The sequence below is a fragment of the Rhea americana genome, unplaced genomic scaffold (genome assembly GCF_003343005.1).
Source record: "Rhea americana isolate MKP2758 unplaced genomic scaffold, rheAme1 scaffold_5, whole genome shotgun sequence".
NCBI classification, from domain to species: Eukaryota; Metazoa; Chordata; class Aves; order Rheiformes; family Rheidae; genus Rhea; species Rhea americana.
In genome coordinates this window covers 8,136,890-8,153,304 of record NW_028186645.1, presented here as the reverse complement: position 1 = coordinate 8,153,304, position 16,415 = coordinate 8,136,890, and the positions used below count along the sequence as shown (strand labels likewise).

The 16,415-nt window shown below is 42.5% G+C and overlaps 1 protein-coding gene across 5 annotated transcripts in view; it reads right to left on the bottom strand.

Annotated features, from left to right (window-relative positions):
• The window catches only part of FOXN3 (forkhead box N3), a 168,469-nt gene extending 155,990 nt beyond the window's left edge, over positions 1-12,479 (bottom strand). For all 5 annotated transcript variants that reach the window (XM_085317562.1, XM_085317565.1, XM_085317564.1 and 2 more), the window contains exon 1: positions 12,372-12,479. The gene's annotated coding sequence lies outside the window, so the exon portion shown is untranslated. The remainder of the gene's footprint in view (positions 1-12,371) is intronic.
• Between the last annotated feature and the right edge of the window lie 3,936 nt (positions 12,480-16,415).

Here is a 16,415-nt window from a genome sequence, read left to right as displayed (position 1 = left end):
TGCTAAAATAACTTAGTCCTGTACATTTCTGATGGAAAATATGCAATCCCAGTAGATGGCTTAGTGGTCTTCCTGGGTTTGATCTGCTGCAGCAAGGGAATGGCTTCCCAAAGATACCAGGGAGCAAACTGAGAGTTACATATGGCTTCAGCCCAATTTCCAGGGGCTACTATTTGTACAGCTAATTCTAACTGATTTGGAGGGCAGAGCAATACTAATCAGCATTCAAAAGTGAACCTGTCATACGTCTCAGATGTCTGCAGGGATCTGGCCTGGCAGTCCATGAGTAATGCAGACTGTGCAGATGAGAAAGCCCCAGGCAAAAAGAGAGTGGCCACAAAGGAATAAATAGAGCAAAATAGATGATCTTCCAGTTGTTGCTTGTGTAGTTAGTCTGCTGAACCTTTACACCTCCTCACATTGAGATAACAGYGCCTAGACGCTCTATAAAGAGAGAGTGCAGGGTGGCTCTGTCCATAGCATTTTGAAAATCTATTCATAAGGCACTATATATGAATGGGCACAAAGTAATTTGATTATAAATGTCTGTGGTTAAATTTTAAAATTCTATGATCATCTCCCAGGATCATTTTACAGAAAACTTTGTCAGCTACGTTAAGGAATAGTGTTTACCAAGATGTACCTTTCACAAAGTCTAATACAATGTCACTGGAAAAACGTCAGGTTGGTCAGAGATTCTCACTTTTAGATTCATCTTGTCTGCATTCATGTATTTTTCCTAACATAATTCACATACTGAGGAAGGGCCCATAAAAACAGCTTCTAAGCATGAGATCAAAGAGAGTAACTTTCTTTTCATTATTGTCTTTAACACGCCAGTCTGGTCCTGGACAACCATTCTGTCTTCACAAATAAACTCCTGAGCAGTAACTGTAGCTTTCTTACACTGGGCAGTTAGTACCAGTCCAAAATAAACAAGGAGGAACTCAACTCYGGAAAAATGTCATCTGAAATCTAGGCAGAGTACAAGCACAATCCTTTATTTCAATCCCTMCAAGATGGCAAAAAGCACAGTTTTGCACATGCAGATTTTCCAGTTTTCATACAATAGCCAGATGTGCATATCTTCATKCTGTGCTCTCTTGAATTTACTTAAAGATTGCCTTATTGCCCCAGGAGTATACCTGGTGGGGAGCAGGAAATCCCTCCTATTCAAAGCAAAGGTTTCAAATGTTTCTTCAACTCGTAAATGGCTGGAGCGCATGCAAACTCTGCAGCTCAGTCCATCACCAGATGCCTAGAGACACCTCAGTATGCTCTAGGAACTACAGTAAATAACCCTATTATTTCTACAAGCCATTCTCATTCTTGACTTGAAAAAGCTCTTCAGTGAAACTTGGTTTGTGCTCTCTGAATGCAGAAACAGCCCTCTGTCTAGCAGCTTCCGCTAACATGCTTCAAACTACCCTTAGTTCTCCGTGTTGAGGGCTGATGCATACTCACTTACAGGAGCAACTCTTAGGCTTAAGCCCTCATTGATGAAAAAACTAGTTTGCTGTTCACTGCTTTAACATGAATTTAGCAAGGAACAGAACATTTTTTTAATGCCCCCCTTGATCATATTTGTGATTTGGGCACCTGGGAAATTTAGGACACTTTAAATGATGTTGATTGGCATCAGCCAATTTTGAGCAAGCAAAGGATGCTGCTTTACTGGTAGAATATCACAAGCAGCAGGAAGTCTTATACTGGCGTATTGGTCCCCCTTTACCAGACATATGGGATCAAAGTCATCCCCAGCATAACTCCATAACCTTCAACAGACAGGACAAATTTTGGTCCCATATGCCAACAGCAGTTGAGGACTACAATTGTTTTCCTCTTATCATCCATACTTGAGGATACAGGGCCTGATTTTCTGCTTGCAAAACAACTCGAGATTTTTGTGTATGAGAGATGTAAGGTAAACAGTATTATCGTATATGACCCTGCTATGATTGTTATGGTCATCTGTGGCAAATACCTAAATTTTAAATTAAGCATATGCTATAAATAGTCTGTAAAGAATCAAGCTGGAGATTATTTTATCAGACACTCAGCAATCTGTTCAGCTGACTCCCCTGCTTAACTAAACAAGGCATCAGACTCCATTTTGAATGTAAAATTGTTTTCTTTATGTAGCATCTCCCACCATCTATTGTATTCATATCGAGAGAAGCAGCTCTTAAAAACCATTTCATATTCGAAACAACTTGCTATAGGCAACTACATCATTACTTTGTTCAAATAAATTTACATAAATCATTATTAGAATGTTTTATCCTAGCAACTTTATTTTGCTCCCAGAGTACAAATTAAATRCATGCTCAAAGGAGAATATTTTAGAGGGAGTTATTCCTGGACTGTTTATGAGACGGGATTAGACATTTCCATCTAATTTTCCATTCATAATGTAATTTCTTTAGTTTTCTCTGTACATTTAGAAACCACATGCCTAATTTGTAGGGGTTTTCCTGGAAGCGCGCAATAGAATAGATGACTATGCCACAATCTGTTCATCCATCAGTCGGCGTTTCCCTTGACTCACTCAGCATTATGTTCTAAGCGCTCACTGCAAAAGGCCAARAACGACAGTAAGTCCCACTTGCTGCTTGACATTATTATATTATAAGCAAACTGTCTTGTTAACCAAAATTTGCAAATAAAGTCACTGGAAGATATATCTATTTCTAGTAAATATTTCTGTGTTTAGATTAATTGAACAGAGCTAGTCTTCACTAGTTCAGATTTACAGATCTGCACCCACCAACGCATCTCATAATGAAATGCATTATAGTTTGTATAATTCAATTACCAATGCATACATCCTAATCACACTTGRCTGGTGCACCACAGTGAACGACACTGTAAATAAAACCAGAGGTTGCAGTCACCCAGTAACTATCACTCCAGCCAAACTCTTGCACCTTCCCAAGCTTGAAAATATGGTAGACGGCTCACCTATGTGCAAGGTGGGACAGCTAGCCTGGCTGAAACTTTACTGGAGACACAGCTCCTGCAGCTCGCTGGGCTCCACAGGTTGAGACCCTCCAAGTAGCATTTGCTGCATACTGCCAACCTGCCCAAGCAGAGCTGGGCTACTCTTCTGCCACGCTCTCAAATTAAGATACAAGCTTTTAAGCATGTCAGGTAAAACCTGAGTTGCTTTATTTCCTCAACTCCTATCCTAGGAAAAGGTGAAYCTAGAGCACATGTTTAGAGCCCAAGTAAAGACCTCAGAAAATAAAGAAATTGGAACATAATGAACTAAAATCTCAGATCAGTCTTAAATCTGTATTTTAACCATAGGAAGCATACTCATTCACTTTGCGAGATGGCACTAGAAAAAAGAACAGAAAATACAGCAATCCCAGTTAAGAGACAGGTACTAAGTTTAACTCATGTGGCACATTCAACTCCTAGGTCCTTCAGTCCTCGTCTCTGAGAAAGCCTCCTTTCATACTCTGACTGCATGCTGGACAGACAGAGATACGTCTCCACATACGTCTGGTTTTCTCTTGAAATAAAACCCAAGTACATGGATAGGGAAGGACATTACAGTCTAGATGACCAACAGAAAGCTCCTAATGAGCACTGTGGACACAGCCATAATCTTGCTAAGTATCAAAACGCAGAAACTTTGAKGACAACACTTACGCTATGTTTTTTTTTCCTCTAGACCTGCAGGAGCACCACATGTGTGATTTCACACTTACACCTCATGTGTTTCCCATTTTGGTCATCTCTGTTGTCCCTCAGCTGTCAACTGATCAGTTGAAGCTCAATTTAAAGGGGCATGTAAAACGCAGTAGAACCAGGGACACAAGCATTAAAGCTGAGATGTCTAGATCAAGGTTCATTGCAAACCCAGCCACCTCCAATGGTGTTTCATCTCAGTCTTGACCACAAAGAAAAGCTGGAGCTGTGCAATCTTGACCTACACCCAGGTCCAGCCATGAGGAGGGGCTCATCCCAGAGGAGTTCACCTCCAAGTTCTGATGACTTCATGCTAGCACAGACAATTCTCCATTATTTGGGATAATGAGATGGGCCAGGCAGATAATAGAAAACCTCTTGCAGGAGAGTCCATGCATAGTGCTCTCATCCTTTCCCAAACTGGGAATGGGAAAAGCATCACACAGTCTGTGCTCATTGGCTTTGCCTGGCTCCAGAGAGGTTTATCATCATGGGCTCCAGGTCATAATGCAATTGCCAGATAGTGCTGGTGAAACCAGGCTAGTCTGGAAAGCAGCAYAGCTGTGCTTGTGGGACACATTAGTACAGCTAGTGCACACAGCTGGACCCCTACACCTCCCTCCTTGCAGACTTCCAACTCCGAGCAAACACCCACRCAGGGAATGAGGGAGCAATAAGTGTACTCTGCCCAGAGGAGGCTGCAGACCTCTGCAAGGGCTTCCCGGAGAAGCCTGCGACACTCATGGCATGATGTCCCGAAGCCCAACTTAGCCTGGAGACATGCAACGCCTCGGTAGACATTCACGTGTCCTCTCCTCACATGCCTGACCACCCAGGRAAACACATAGCCCAGGCCCTCAGAAACCAGCAGGGTTTTGTTTAGAGCAGAAGGACTGAACATGCAAGTCAATCTCCTCACTTACACTTAATTTAAGTATTCCATATATACCTACAGGTATGGCCAGATCTGCTCTCAGGCTAGCATATCACAGGAAATTGCTTCAAATGTAGAGACTTTCCATTCCATAACCATGGTGATACCATGTGAATAGTAAGTAACTAAATACTGGGAACCTACTGAAGCTTCAGTAATACAGCCATGGAAGATGGCAATAATTTATCATCTCTGCAGTAGTTTAATCCCAGATGCACCATTTGCTAATTTATTTCCATATGTACCTGGCAGACAGATTAATCAGCCATCTCTCTCTGAAACCTAGACTGCACTTTATCCCTTTAGTAAGCAAGAGAAAACAAATGTATGCAGCAAAATAAGAGTCTCTCACAGAGGAGCTCTGTCAACTTCTATGGTTTGTACTTTTTTTTTTAAACTTAAAAATGGCTTTTCAGAAATACAGTTCCAAAAGCAGCTCTCACATCAGTGTATCTCACCATCTATTGGAGTGTCTTTGCTAACATTTGTGCAAATGAAGGCCAAAGCATTGAGGGGATGTCCTGTGTACTTTGGGAATCAGATGGAGAAAGCAACGTGGTCCAAGGAGAGGGCACTGCCTGGCCCTGGCCCCGGGTCATCCCCAGGTCTGGCAGTGACTTCTCAGAGAGCCGGCTCCATTGTTTCACCTCTCTCTACCCGGRTTTTCAGATTTGTAAAAGCAGGATAATAATGTTTTATAAAACATCTTGAGCTCTACTGATCATCTGAACTAATTACTATTATCAGCAATAACGTGCTTCCGATGTGCTTAGTCCTTCTTCTGGAAAACCCAGCATTTCCCTGCAAAGGGGCAGTACTTGAGGAAGCTGAACAGCTGTTACCACTTCAGTGATGCTACTGGTAATAAACACAGCGTCGATTTTTTGCCTGGTGCCCTTTAAGGATCTGTTTGAAATCCACTCTTTATTTTGATTATAAGACAACATTATCTGTATTAAACATAATTAGTCATATTATTCCACTTGCCAATACAAGCATAGTCACTTCACAAGGCAGGACGGAGTTGAACGAAAGTGCAGCATGGCCTGAAACTCAGTGAGATTAAAGCAACGGAGCTAGCACAACCCACTGACGGGATGTGGGCTCTAGACAGCTCCATGCCACAGACTTTTTTTATGAAGCGTGGCAGTTGCATAATCACTCCGTGACGCTGCTCCCTGTGTACAGCCCTAGCGCGTACATGCAAAATGTTGTATTAAAACATGAGAGAGTCATAAAATGATTGCTGCCTATGAAATGATTTATGAACTTCAGTATCCTCATAACAGTTACAACAATCAAAATACATAAATATTTGGATACGCTACTGACAGATGGTTTATACTAGAATAATCATACCGAATATGTCAGTTTTCAGAATCAGCTTATTCAAGAGTTGGCCTATTTCAGGGGCTTTTTGCTACTAAAATAAGCACCTTGTAGTTGATCCTCACAAAAATTATTTTCACAAATATAGCGGAATCTTCTGATAGCAAAGCTACTGAGCTTGTCACCATACATCTACTGCAGCCAAATAACAGTATTTCAACTATCTTCCTTTGCTCTGACTACGTTTTGGCTGAAAATACAGTAGCTACACTTCTTACTAAAAATGAGATTCTTAGAATCAGAGAGTGACAGCGTCTTGCTAAAGTGTAATAGTAGTTTGAATTTGATCCACAGGTTACCTGTGATACAAACTTGTCCATTTGCAAARTTCTAAAGAATAACCTAACTTCTTTTACCTATGTTCTTCTTCCTGCAAGTCTGAAAAATGTAAGGGTTTCAGCAAATGCTGGTCTATTTTACTTCCAAATCTGTGGCATGAAAGCGCGCATTTTAAGCTCACACATGCTTAAAGAAAAATGCTGGCATTAAGACACAGCGTTCTCCAGTCCCAGAATTCCTGGGCTTGCTCAAGGGTGCCCAAGGTTTCTAGGGAGCAGAGACATGAGGCAGAAGACACAAATCTTGTCCTACATGTCCAGGGCCTGACTCTGTTTACACCAACGACAGCATCCAACCACTTACCAAGTCACTGGAAATAATTAATTTTAATTAATAAGAATTAAGATAGTTACAGAGGATAAGCATATATGTTCATCTTGGCAATCAAAGCGTGCCCTGGCCAAGGAAACCCCCGCGGAGCGTCACTGCCTACGCAGCCCCGCCGGGGGGATGGTGGCAAGGTGGGGACCTGAGGTTTTCACAGAGTCATAGAATCAGTAAGRTTGGAAGGGACCTCTGGAGATCATCTAGTCCAACCTCCCTGCTCAGCAGGGTCACCTAGAGCACATGTTTTCACTTCTCCCTGCGGGAAGACAGCAGAGGACGGGACCCAGCGCGCACCCGGGAGCGGGGAGGCTGCGCCACCACGTCCCCAGGAGGTAACAGTGTCGCATGAGCCCGTCCCCGCGGCCACCGGACCTCGGGACTTCTCCCAGCAGCGGTGCGGCGACTCTGCCGCGATGTCTCTGAGGGGCCCAACCTTCCTCCTTAGCAGGTCCGTAACAGATCGGCTGCAGCCCTCTCGGATGGTAATTCCTCTCCCCAGGTAACACTACCAGGGATTTCAGAAAGGCTGTTTAGGACGCAGCGCTTAACATGCCATTTCAGCGGATAGTAGCTGGTGGTAAACAGACAAATTTAAAAGATTAATACGCATTCATTTATTATGTTACACTCTTTTCCATTTTCCTGGACAAACAGGTTGGTAAATTAGAGGCACAATTTTCCACCAATTAATACCAGATCTGACACATTTTGACATTAAGAGAGCAGATATAAAAGAACTGTCAAACACTTCTGGAAAAGCTAAAATTTGCACACCTAAGCCATATTCTAATATTCAGACACAAAAGACACCAATGTTTTCAATAACTATATATTTGTAATGCTATATATTAACTTTTCTTCAGTCACTAACATCTTTCCCAAATACATTCTATGTAAAAAACACACAGCTTGAGGGAATAATTATATCTATATTCAAGTACAGGACATACTGTCCTAACATAAAGATAGGTGCCAATAAAAAGTAATAAAAAATGCCAAAGAGAAACCAGAGTCATTGCACATTTGGAAAATGATATTTGCAAAAACTTTTAGAAAATGGAATGCAAAATTGTGGTTTGACAGCATTTATGATCTGTTGACCTGATACTTCTCTTTTGCAACTGTTTCAATGTTAAGACATTAAAGCATTGGTTGCTACATGCTCTAAAATATGTGAAGATTCACCAGTTGATAAGCTCTTGTGCTAGGGCAGCTCTGCGTAGTCTCTGTTCGCCCAGCCCTCCGGCTGACCGAGCGCACCTTGGAGATGTTGCTGGCAGGGTGCTTCCTCCCTCTTCATTCATTCAAATTTTATTGCATTCGATCGCCTTGGCGGAATCAGCAAAACCCGCGTGACCACCTTCCTCYGCCTTCGCGCCATGGGGACAGGCACGTCAGGGTGCCACAGGTGCCACCAGCAACCCACCGGCTGCTCCCGACACAACAGCGCTGCCCCAACACCTCTATTCAGCAACACCTGAAATTATCCCTTGTTAAAGCATGGTGAGCCCGCTTCTTCGGCAAAACCTGCTGGTTACCCCACAAACTGGCACGCCACCACCCTGGCCTCCCTCCGCGGAGGCGGTGGAGGAGCGAGGCGCAGGCACGTTGCCCGCAGGCAGCCCTGTGGCCGTTGGCTGCTCCAGAGAGCACCGGACACCACGGTGGCCTTTCCAAGTGGTATCCAAAGCGCCAGCTCCCACCCTGCCCTCACATCCAGGTGCAACCAGTAAGAGGACAGTGTTGTCCACAGGGGCAGAAGGCTGAAGACTTGTGGCAGAGAGACGCACAAGGATTCTTCAGCTCTTCTCAGAAGATGCTTCGGTGACAGCTACAATGGTCCTGCCCGGCTCCAGCTGCTCGGAGGCTCTCAAGTGTCCTCCCCTTGCGGCACCACAGGTGGAAAGGGACCCGTGGTGCACCCCAGCTCCAAGAGCCGCACCGCAGGGCACCTCGCTGCCGCCGTCTTTCCGAGGAACATGCTGTCAGTCCACAAGCTACCCACGACTTTCTGCCTCCCTTGGGGGAAGTTGCTGAACTTGCCAACGTCTTGCTTAGCTGTCCATAAAACAGCACGGACAGTAACTGCACCAGTGTTACCCTCCACCCTAGTAGAAGGTAATAGTAATTTTGCAAAGTGTGTTGAGACCCTTGGATTAAGTTGCTACAGATTTTCAAGCTATTCCTGCTTGCAAAGGGATCCAGACTTAAGCAACGACATTTGAGAAGTCTGGGGATTCCCTGTTACTATTTTGCCTTGCTACAGATAGAAATTTCCACAGATTACAAGGAGATCATGTGTGCAAATTGAACTTTGGTCCAAACAAACTTCAGCAAGTTCATAAGGAAAAATTGCACAACCTCAGCCTGGCAAATGATGTGAAAGTTGGAAGACTGCAGAAACTGGGGGCCCAGTGATGGGGCATGCCAGTGCAGGGAGGCATATCTGCTCGTCTTTCAGACTCCCAAGAAGGCAGAGCTCAGCGGGAGCTGGTGGTGCTGCCAGTGGTGTGCCTGCCCAGCTGCGCAATCCAGAGGAGAGACAGGGAGCTCTGGGAGCAATTAAGTCTCATCTACTTTTAACTCTGCATCAGTCACAGTTTTGGGGAGGAGGGAACATACTGTACAGTAGCTCTCTTTTACTTTACTTATAGTCATATCCCTTGTTCCATATAACCTTAAATGCCATAGACTTTTGATATAGGCTGAAGGTCTTTGTGAAGAAGGAAGTATCCCCTTTACATGCTGCACTCCCCAGCCCAGGCCCTCCGGCAAATCTACCCATGAACTTTCCCAATTTGTGCTGCAGAGCTGAACTGGAACCAGAGAGTCCCTTACTGGTATCACACATCCCTCCCTCCTTTTATTATCTGCCACCAACTCCACCATCACTTCCCAAATGCACCAGGTAGCAATTGTTGCACACTTCAGGTTCCACCACTATAAGGAGAATAACAGGGAGCTCAACAAGGAAGGTGTCTGGAAAAAGACTTTTCCCATTAGTGATAACATACCAGCAGACAGACTTCTGCTGTAATTACACACTGCTGGTGAAATTATTTAAGTAAAATGTGTATGGATGGAAGTCACTCTCCCTCTTATCTATTATCATGCTCACAACAAACGTGCTTCATGACAGTCGTATGTCATGTTCTGCCAAGACAGACAGATCTCTGACACAATTTCTAGTTGCTGGACTTACTAACTTACTTGCTAGACCAAATCTGTTACTCATGGGAAACTTTCGCTGCTTTCAGAAGTTTTGCCTGATTAGATAGAAATCATGGGCTTTGCCTGCCTTTTGGCTCCATCAAGCCTCCAAAATCAGCACAGACAGTCAGCCCCAACAAGAAAAGGTTGGACTGAAAAGATTCATCTCCCGCAACATTACCAGGAATTGGCAGATAGCTCCCCACAGGGTCTTGGATCCAAAGCAAACAGTGCAAAGCTATAGTCAATTGGCAAGTGGGAAGAGTTGCTGGGGATCATCCCTGCTGGTCCTCCAACCTTTGCAGTGGAAAGAAACAGTCCCGGCTGCAGAGTAACTTCCAAACCTGCCCCAGCCTCTGCTGGGAAACTTTCCTTTGGAAGGGTGTGGGGATAGGGCACAAAGCAGAATCAGAGCCCAGGCAGGAAGATCTCTCTTCTGGTCTCTTCCCATAGAATGGCAGTGAGGGGCACAGTGGAATGGACTTTAAATGGCTTTGCAAAAAGAGCCCAGACAAATCAGCTACAACTGAAAAAAATCCAACCTACTTCACTGTCCTACACAGAACTAATTTTGCCCAGTGCAGCTGCAACCTTCATGAACATCAGGTCAGTAGCAGCCTTACTATCACCAAATGAAGGTGAAAGATAGTCATCTCTTAACAGGACACCACAATGTCAGGGAAAAAAGAGCCCTTCCTCAAGGCATGGTCTCTGGATCAGGAGGAATGTTACTGGAAGATCACACTGTAAATCTAGTATCTTATCCCTAATGCTCTGCAATCTGATATATGAACCAGCCTTCCATCRAAGAGGCTGACAATTGAGGTGCAGGTGAATGCCCATACCAGCTCTTCCCAATGAGAAGTCCTCACACACGTGTTTATCCACGTACACGCTGTGGCACAACCAGGTAAAGAGTTTTTTAAAGGGACTTGTTTTTGCATCATGCTGGTCTAAACTGTCTCCTAACCATCTTATCTCTGGGTATTCATAGGATGCCGTCAATGTGGTATCTGACTGCTTGCTATCTTTAATACTTTCATGTTCAAAACCTCACTGACTTTAAGCAATCTCATTCACTCCTCCCAGAAAAAGGAGCACAGTACTGACAAACTGCAGAAAGAGTCACATCCATTAACTTTAGCTATTGGACATCAGGCAATCAGGTAGTCATCAAGGTCCCATCTGCTGAAGGTCCCATCAAGGTCCAGAAAAAGGAGCACAGTACTGRCAAACTGCAGAAAGAGTCAYATCCATTAACTTTAGCTATTGGGCATCAGGCAATCAGGTAGTCATCAAGGTCCCATCTGCTGAAGAGAGAGTAGGTCAAAGCAGCAAAGGAGCCAAGTGATTTGCCCCCGAATATGTTGGTCAATTAGTGTTCCTAATTACTGACTTGTTATCGACAGACATTACTGGAGTTACCTCTGTGCCTTTAAATAAACAGCATGTGGTGGAGACTATTAACATTTGTATTTCTAATCTCAACAGCTGAAAAAAGTGTATCTTACTTTTATAGTCTTAAAAAAGGAATAAGCTCATCACAAACCAGTATATAAAAACTACTTTGAAACCACAATCAGGCCCATGAACTACAAGAAATTGTTAAGAAGTACTCAGAGCATATATCATAAAAATGGGTTTTATATCCTTGTCWGCCCTATACAAGTGATTTCAGAGTGCACAAAAACTACCTGCTCCACAGATTAATAGTTTTCAACAAWTGAAACTACTCTTATGTTCTGTGAACTACTTTTTAGGTCATCTGCAAAAGGTAATGAGGGAAAGCAAACCTGTTGTCAATAGGTTTGCATGTACTGTACAAACAATCCAGATTGCCATCAAAATTTTTGAAGCAGTCCACAGTGGTAAGAGATATAAAACCACTGCTGAAGATGTCTTTGTAAATGATTATGGGTCAGAGATTGCCATCTGTCTTTGCAGTAGATAAATTAATTTGTATTTTGAAAGAATAATCTGGCCAAAGGGAAAAACATGCCAAAGTTTCATCTTAATTTGATTTGTTTAGTTCCTGTCATTTTAACAGAAATAAATAGCTGATCTGATTACAATCACCATGCACATGTACTGTACGGGCAGTACATAATAGCACTCACCAAAAGCAACATCAGTAGCTTAGAATTTACCTCTAACCTTTTTTTGTTATTGCATAATCTGTTTTATCATAAATCACTGTTATCACATGATTTGTTATCATACAATCTTTTCTCATCAAACTCAGGGTCTTGGCCTCCTTTATTAATCAAATGGCAACACTGAATTGTCAGCAATAAAAAGACCAGTAATTACTATTTGTTTAAAGGAGCAGAGAACTGATCAGTGCTTAGACTTTCATCAAACTAACCAGAGAATCACAGTAACCAAAAACCAAGTCTGGTGGAAGGCTTTGTAACCAGAGAATCAACTTGACAYTCAGACAGATGAAAACACTCATGCTTGTCCACAAGTGTCTTACCTCACACTATTGTAGCCACTCTAGGAATTGCCACTGATTTCAGAGAGTACATGTTCACGTTCCTGCTTTCTGAAGTCTAGTCCCAGGCTGTCCTCTTGTGAGAGCAGGGTACCTTCAAAACATAGATTTCATTGCTTTGCAGAGAAATGCATATAAACTGATGGCTGGAAGTGATGACTCAAAGCTCATYAGGATTGAAACTAACAATAATTTATTACAATTAAAACTAACAATAATTTACCAATGGAATAAATTACCAAGGGAAGCASTGAACCTACACCTTGTAATCTCTGTCACTTCAGGATACAAATCCAAGCACCTTTTAATAAAAGACCAGTTACTGGGTGCATTGCTTGTCTGCATTGCATGGGATGTCATGCTACCCTGCATACTGAGGTCTTCTCCACCTAGAACCTGGGACTCTCGCAGTACATATGTGACAAAATGACTGCTGTGCTCATTTTATGATATATATAAGATGTGAAACATTCTGGGCTTTTTCCAAATCAGCAGACATTTTTTTTTCCTGTAGCAATCTCAAGTCTTGACTTCCCCTATTTTTGTCAGTAGAGTTCTTGGTGACTCACATGTGGATTGGGAGCTCTCAGCCCACAGCTGAAGGCAAGGGTGTTAAATATTTAATAAAGAGACAGCTTTTCTCCCAAATGTTTTGGATAAATAGCTGTTAACAGAAACCAAAATACAAAGGGGTTTTAGCTGTTGGAATGAAAATATCTTTTTCCCTTTCAAACAACCCAGCTCCTCTGCCTGGGTTCTCTCTCTGGCACTCATCAGCTGTGTCCCCCAGCTATTGCTGCCAGCCCAACCGATCTGCGGCTGCGTTCTGGAGGGAACAAGTCTGCGCACGGTCGTGCAGCCATACCAATTTCATAATTAGATTTGATTTCAGCCAGTTTAACTAGCTGAGTAGTATAAAAGCTAGTCTGGCCTTAAGAGCCTGGTGCACTCAGCTGAGCCCAGTCACTACCTTGGTACTAACAGTTGTTAAGCAGCAGAGATGATAGTTTTGGTAAAATGCCTTTTAAGTTTTTATAAAATATCCTGTAACTGTTGCCAGGTAGCAGGGCAGGGAAGACATGTATGTACCTTTACTTGATTCCCATGTTCATCTGGTCATTTTTTTAACAACAGAAAAGCAGTGAACATTCAATTTCTTCTTCTTTACTGCCCAATAAAATATTTTTATTAAGCAAGCAACTGGACTTTCTTAGGCCCATGGTTTTCAACATCTAATTATCTGCTGACCTGAATCTGTGTAACTATTATGTGACTATGTTCTTTGTTTGCCTATGTATTTTTTATGCAGTTAAAATACTTCACCAAGTTGGAATGCNAAAAAAAAAAAAAAAAAAAAAAAAAGAGTGAAACAAAAGATCAAATCCTTAAAACAGTGAATTATGAACTCTCGTATCTGCCTACAGACATAGCAGGATGAAATCCTTATCTGCTCAGAATACTAACCATCAAACAGGACATTTATTTAAGTGTTCTTTTATCTCTGTTGGATTAGGGAAATCACAGGTTTGCACCCTGCTCTCTATGGGACTGACTTCTATTCCACCAGCGTATTGGCTAAGAATGTGAAAACTCAACTTGCCCAGCTATGGGCAAAGACTTTCTCAGTGGGGAACATTTTGGATGGGCTGTCACCAGGGATTATTTGTCTGTCAAGGTTAGCTTTGGCATTTATGATCTGCTGGCTGGGAGGCAAGATTCATCAGTTTTGATGAAGTTTCTTCTAAGCCACTGGAATGGCTGGGACACCACATCACCATGTCCTGTTTGACCAAAGCTGTTAGGAGAGGTAAATTCTATTTCCTCTCATTTAAGTGAAAAGGACTTCCATAAGAAATTATTTAGTTAATAGTCTTAAGAATAATAAAGTTAGTTAGTTAAAACAACTAGTCATAGGTGTTACAAGCATGGGGCAAGTAATACAGTAACATGCTGAGACCAGAGACCAGACACACTGTGTGAATGCTGCTGGCCACATGGCAGTAATTGGTACCATTCAGGACAGGACCTATAGCTAAATAATGTATACTGCTGGAATGCAGATTTTAAGATGTGTGAACTTTGTGCAAATTTTAGCCAAAAAAAAAAAAAGGCAAAATTTGAAGACACAAACTTGAAAGCTTGTTACTGGTACAAAGTGAACAGAGGAGTAACAACTAACTCAGAAACCTCAAGTAGAGGTCAATATCTGCCTTTCTTTGTATCTCACATACATACACAGTCCTTTCTACTCACTTCAATGGCCACTTCAAAAGAAACAAGCTCTTTGAGATATTTCACTAGACTAGAATCACAAATTCTGATTTTGCTTATGCCTCTTATTTCTGCCTGCAGTCTCCATGTCTCCTTTTATTAATGGATGTAACTGCTAGCAGAATGGGACCAACCTTTCCTGCTGCATGGTGAATGACAGGAACAAAGCCCTGGGCCTGAACGGGTCAGCAGAGATGATCAGCAGCACCTAAAAACAGAGCTAGGCTGTTGCCTTTCAATAACCAGCAGACAGCAGTTAAACATTTGCAGATACTATTATAGGAACAGTTAAGATACCTTACATATAAGAAAATCACTTATTTTTGAGGACCTGTAAGCACAAATGATTCACCTTCCTATAAACCATGAGAAGTCCAAAACAACACCAGGTCTTCATTCCAAAATATCACTAGCTTTTGCCTTCTTGACTCACTGCGACGGAAACTAAGCTTGTACTATCTTCAAATATTAATAGTGAACTGCCAAGACACATTTCTTATTGTGATGCACTTGTACTTCTCTGAATAATTCCCACCGGCATCCATAAGAATCACTCACATAAATCTCCTTGCATCAGGTTAAGAACCTCATTCCATAGTCGTGATCCTAGCTTTAAAAAGGGTGATATGCAATTTTGTCTTCTTTCTATTATAGTAGAGTTTATATTTTGAAGTTCTTTGTATAGCACTCAGTGCTATGCTATTGAAAACACTAAGTTAGACTATCACTCTAACTCTCCCTCTCCCAGGAAGCCAGAATGTCCTCACTTTCCCCAGGAAAGCACTATCCTTGACTGGACACAGTGAGTTGCCAGAGCCATTGGTGGTTCTATTTTTGAATCACAAATTTCTGTTAGAAGGAAGAGCATAAAATGCTTATTTTCATTTGCTATAATGTCTCAATATACCTATTCCCATTACCATCATTTCATGCCCCCTTTACACTGCCTGAAAAGCTTGGAGAGATTTTAGGGCGAAGGAAATCAGGCCTTCCATCTCACTGTAATAATTTTAATCTGACAGAGTTCATTTTGTAGTGATTCAAATAGAGGCAATGGAGTCCAGTAAGCGCAGGTGAATTCCTGGATCTCAGGGGCCCTGTGGGAGCTCCTGACTCCTTCACCTCCCAGAGCGCTCCCAGGATCCATCCTTGGAAACCTTCCATGACCCTGGGGTTTCTCCAAGGCTGCTTGGATGCAGTAGCTCTGATCTATGGAGCAACAGCATCCTTCTAATTCTGCAGAAACTTTATTCTCACACAGCAACAATGCCAGCTCATCTGAGTCCAACTAAACCCCCAAAGAATGATTCATATCAGACTGAACCACATTTACTTTCAGTTCATTATCACACTTGCAACTTGTAGGTTTGGAAATTTTACATTCTGAGTGCAGCAGCAGGCTGCAGGCTCTACACCTCTCACTACTGTATTAAGAGAGATGCCTAGGAGTTTTTCTCCTTTTTTTCTCCCTCTCTATCCCTAGAGAGGAACTAAGGCCATGGAGAACTTTTAAAGCTTAAATTGGCCACGATCTAATCATCATATCAACAATATGAAACACCTTGTAACATATGAACCAAAGGAAACTCCCTCTTTCACTTGGTAGATCAGTTCCAGACTAAAGGTTTGCCCTGGGCAAGGACAAGACAAGGTTCGTCAGTATTTTTGTTAATACCCTTTTAACGTGAGCCTGGGCTGGTGTACAAATGAGCACAACTGCTCAAATGAGCCACATTTCTTTCTCAGGGCCTTGTT